Consider the following 5464-nt stretch of genomic DNA (forward strand, 5'->3'; position numbering starts at 1 on the left):
GAATTGTCACGCTCTCGGTTACGAGCAAGCTCAATATCCAATGAATTCTTCGTAGAAGTATCGTTTATGTTTGGTTACCTCATGCCTATGCAAACTTACTTAACCCTAAAGTCTTATCTTGTGAACCCTCATTTGTATACTCCTTGGTTATTTATTTGCCTAAGTCTTGCGAGTACCTTTGTTGCTTTCTAAACTAAGTTGCAGGTGAGCCGGAAGTTGTGTTTGGCCACTTCTACCCCGCCGATCCCGGTGCGGGTGAAGAGTAGGTCGTTGAGGCCTTGATGGTGTCCTTGATCAAGACTCCATTACTTTATTGCGTTTGTCAATTTATCTGCTGCGCAATCGTTCTTTTGGGATATCATGTTAAACACTAAACTTTATGATTCATGTCCCTTTCAAATGCTAATTGTAAGCCCAAGGCTTGTATTTCGTTGTTCAACCTTAAATTTCAAATTTCACTCCTCCCATGTGAATTTGTAATGTTTAATTATTGAACCTTGAAATGCTTAAAATTGCTCTTTGTGGTTCATCGGCAAAATATGTGATTATAAACGGTATGTATGTGTATGCATGATCTTGGGCATATGGTGGAGCACGTACTGGGACTACCGGACTTGATATTATTTTTGGTGAATGACGTGTTGGTTGTTCATGATTTAGATGTGCATTAACATATGGCACGCTTCCGGGCGAGTGCGTGTTAGCTCTCATCTTAATAATAATAACCAGCGGTTCGTTTAAAATGGTGTTAAATTGAAAGATTCTTGCAGCATAACCGTTTAGGCGTACCAAATTAACCTTGCGGTGGTCCGTCGTGTGCTAGGGGAGCGTAGCCCAGACCCAGAGCGGCAGCAAGATCTACCTCTCTTAGAAATGGATGGCCCGCCTTGCCACGGTGGTGACAGAGCGGGAGGCAGCTCCAAAGCCACGGGCTCATATAACATCCTAATTTTCAAATCAGAAATCTAAATAAATTTTATTAAATTTGTTGCAAGCTTGATAAGATTCTATTTAAATTTCTTTTGATTTTAGAATATTTACCGTGAATTAAAAATAATTTACTTAGCTATAAAAAGAAATATTAGGAAAATAGGTCTTGTGCATTTTCATGCCGCACTGCATTGTTTATTGTTTGTTTTTCATTTGAATTCAAATTTTAGTTTTAAATTCAAATGCAGTTTTAAATTTCGTCGGCTGAGATGTCCGCGAGTTGCTCGTTGTTGTACTCGGGGTCCAACTCGTCATACTTGGGTTGAAGGCTTGAAGCCAACCTCAAATCCATGTATTTCGTTATCAAAATAAAAGTCCACTAGGCTGGGTTGAAGGCTTGAAGCCAACCTCAAATCCATGTTATTTCATTATAAGAAAAAAGACCATGTATTTTGGGGAATGTCATGTTTAGAAGCTCCAGCCACAGCATTCATCTACTCTTGCACTGAATTGCGCAGCCGTGACATGTTTCTCATGTAATATCTTACTTCTGCAGAATGGTATCTTGCTCACTACGCACTTTCTTCTATTCTCAACTCACCACTAGTTTTAAGGAGATCGCCTCGGTTCAAGAGAAAGTATGCAGGCGTACAAGTAGTAAGAACCTCAAAGGCTTACGCTGTTCGAAGTTATGTGAACCATAAGTATCCTGACGGTGAAAACAACCCACTGCAACTTACAAAGCAAGGAACCTCCAAGGCAAAACTCAGTGGCTATAGTCTCAGATCAGTGAGCTGCAACAAGAGTTGCAAGGAACCTGATGCCGACCGCATGATCCATGTGGTATATTACCTGTTCGCTTTACACGGTTGGTGCTTGTGCCTCTGAAATAACCAATATTCATCTTTTTTTTTTCTCAAATAACAGGAAAGGAAAGTTGTGGGTTACAGATGCAGCCCACATTGCATTCCCGAAATAGTTGGTAGTTTGTCCAAAGATCAGAAGGGGTTTGTCGAGAAAATTGGTTTTGGGAGTATCCTACCAATGGCAAAGTGCGAGTTACCCAAGGAATTGACATTGTGGCTGCTAGACAGGGTTGATTGTACGAAAGGTACTTAAGAGGTGGGCGGGCAATCGATACTCATTAAGCCATTGGTGAAGATGGTGACTGGAGCTCCTCGTGGTAACTTCCCAGTCGTATTGTCAAAACCTGTTGATTATGAATTCGAATCGAAATTTACAGAGAATGGAAGGGGGGTCTCGGTGAATTTAGCGGTTTCTGAAATGATAAAGGAAACAGACGAGGTGGAGTTCTGCCGATGGTTCATGCTAGTGATTCGGGAGGTCTTGTAGGTGAGTCGCCATGAAGTGCCAAGAGATTAGGCCAAGATGGGGCCAGGTCTTCCAAGCAGGTACCACAGCCGCACTTCTGAAGTCAATAAAGCTGCTGCAGTCACCACATGATATCTGCAACATAAATAGTAAGCTGTAAACGATGAGAAATAGAGGAACAAACAGAGCAAACGGTCGAAGACCTATCATTCAAGAGTAAGTGAAAGGGGCAATCAGAACCCATAGCTCCAAATACGACATGCCCAGTCAGAAATCACAGCTTCAAAGTATGAGGATTAAATATAAATAGAGCCGTTAAAATTATTTCCTCTGTTTTAAATCCAAGCACCATCAGTGGTTACTAGAGTAGCTTGAATCTAGTTGTAAGCGGTACATCCTTATAGCAAGAGTAAAGGTCACATGTAGAAAATTTTCAACCTGAACGTGTAAGATGGATCCCTTCAAAAGTAGCTAACATGGAACTGATTCAAGCATTACAAAAGCACCACGCCACGGAAAAAAGTGATAAAAGGATAGATGCGATATGAAGACAAGCAGGAAGATTATACAGACATGATGTTTTATTTGTAGACATTCCATATGCACAAATACTAATCAAAGTTCTGCAGGGAGCTAACGCCTGCTGCCATTTTGATGACAGATATATTTTTTACTGAAACATGCACTATACTGACTTGCCCATGTCAAGCTAAATCACATTTATTACTCTCATAAGCTGAAAGAACATAATATAGAATTCCATAACTCTCAGATGCAGTAGACAAAGATATGGTAGGTGGTGGCACAGGCAACAATGAACCAAAACTACAGCATTAACACTTTCCCGCATATATGACTGCAACAAAGCATTATTAACATCTATAATAGTACCAAACTGACAAGAAGGCAAATCTATAGCCTTAGAAAATGATAGCCGAACAATATAGACATTGTCTGCAAGAATTTTATTGAGAAGGCATAGACAATGGATACAAGTTCAAATAACTATTGAACATAACCAGGTAGGTAACTCAGGATAAAACTGGCACCTTAAACCATCAACCACTCCTCTCTTCTCCAACACCCGAACATTGTTTCTAATCACACGATACATAAGGAATAAAAGCTGACTGTGGACACACTTATGCAAAAAATGAAATAGTTGGAAAGTGTCTTGAGAACATGGGAAGAAAGCTGCATAGTTGGAAAGTGTCTTGAGAGATGTCAAACAGGTACATTGCTACACTAAGGGCAGAGAGATGCTGCTGGATATCGAGTACTGTAACGAGCAATTCGTTACTTCTTTTGAGCCCAAAATTGTATAATACCACACAATCACACAGCACAAAACAATATAAACAGAACTCATATGCTCAAATATCTCTGAGCCACAAACAAACGCAACCACACAGCAAAAGTATATAACTCATAGCTACTTGGAATACACAACCCTTTCACTATCAAGATAGCACTATCGGCTGAACAGGATAAACATGCTCAGTTCTTGTTGGAAAATGTGTCTTCACTAATTCTGAACAATAAACTTGAATGCTTAGACTTGAATGCTCAGAAATGTGCAAGCTTGACTTATCTACTATGCTTATTGCTCTGCTCACTCAGACTGAACTGGAGAAGTTATACTTGCTCATGCTTACTCATACACCTAATATCAGTGGGAACTATCCCCACTGAAATTACAACTATCATCGACAATCAACCAGAGAAGATGAGCAGACGAACTCACATAGAAGAGCTCCCAGAGAAGAACTCCCAACCTCACCCCCACCAGGTTCATCTACATTTGGAAGCATGCATCTTAATTAAACAAGTCAAAAGTTTAGCAATAAAACAACACAGAAAGGAATTAAGGAAAACAATACGAAAGTAGTACAAAAGAATCGAAGCATGTGCTGTACCGTGATGACACTAATCTGTTCACAAGAATCAAATTTAACAAAAAAAAATGACAGCAACACACCCTACACGTTCTACAGCAACCAAGAGGCTAGGTAGTTCGCCTCCATCCCTACCTGCAATCATAATATTTCTACATATGTTCGATCATTTGTCAGGTAACTCAGAAGACCGAAGCCCGCAGGGATGCACATGATCGTTTTCCAATTCCAGTTCCAAGACTTTGTTCAGAACAAAAGGGGGGGCAAGAAAAGGAACAGTTCCAAGTGGATCTATCAACTACCGCTGTTAACAAGTAAAACTAGCAGCTTCCACCACGGGCACAAACTTCGAACAGAGTACAGACAATTCTAGTTCATGTACAAGGAAATGAAACAACTCTAGGCGACAGAATCACTACAAAATAGGGATGCTTGTGCCAACCTGCATCGTTGCGTGCCGCTTGCCGCTTGCCGCTTGCACCTCCGGAGTCCTGACATCATCACTGCTAGACTGCTATTCAGATTTCAGAGGGAGAATTGCCAAATTAGCGCCTCGCAAGTCAAACAAACGCAACCACACAACAAAAGTACATGGGATGAACCCGTCGTAGGATCTGGTCTTGATGACCACGTCGTCCACATAAGTTTTAATGTTGCGATGTAGCTGATCCGCAAAGCACAGTTGGATGGCCCGCTGATAGGTGGCTCCTGCATTCTTCAACCCGAAGGGTATGGTTGTGTATGCATATGCTCCAGAGAGGGTGATGAATGCCGTTTTGATCTGATCTTCTTCCTTCAGGGCGATCTGGTGGTAACCCGAGTAGCAGTCGAGGAAGGAGAGCAGGACAGTCATAGAGTTGATGACCTGGTCGATACCTCCGATCAGAGCAGTCTTGGATGGATCGCCTTCTTGCAGCTGGATGGCCTTGATGCCGACATTGCTAGGGTTGGGTTTAACAGTCGACTGGCTAGGCCTCTGTCTGGAGATCTCCGTCTCTAAATCGGTGAGTTTTTGCGCGGCCACGAGTACTTCTGCAAAAGGCTCTGGCACGCGTGATGTCGTGGCGTACTTGATCGCCTCCTGGTCCCAGTCGTACGACTACTTCAGGTCGCCACGGAGCGTGAGTACGCGTGTCTTGCCTGGCATCTTGAGTAGCAGGTAGACGTAGTGGGGTACTACTATAAACTTGGCCGATGCTGGTCTGCCAAGGATGGCATGGTATGACAATTTGAAGTTAGCCACCTCGAACTTGATGTACTCGATGCGGTAGTTGTCCTTCGTCCCAAAGGTAACTAGCAGGACCACT

The 5464-nt window shown here is 42.2% G+C and overlaps 1 long non-coding RNA gene across 1 annotated transcript; it reads right to left on the reverse strand.

Annotated features, from left to right (window-relative positions):
• Positions 1-2099: 2099 nt before the first annotated feature.
• LOC112883094 lies at positions 2100-4748 on the reverse strand. Its single transcript, XR_003226756.1, has 3 exons — positions 4600-4748; positions 4007-4057; positions 2100-2397 (listed from the first exon to the last, which is right to left on the reverse strand). It is a non-coding gene; the product is annotated as an uncharacterized LOC112883094 (long non-coding RNA).
• Positions 4749-5464: the final 716 nt, after the last annotated feature.

The sequence above is a fragment of the Panicum hallii genome, chromosome 2, assembly GCF_002211085.1.
Source record: "Panicum hallii strain FIL2 chromosome 2, PHallii_v3.1, whole genome shotgun sequence".
Lineage (NCBI taxonomy): Eukaryota > Viridiplantae > Streptophyta > Magnoliopsida > Poales > Poaceae > Panicum > Panicum hallii.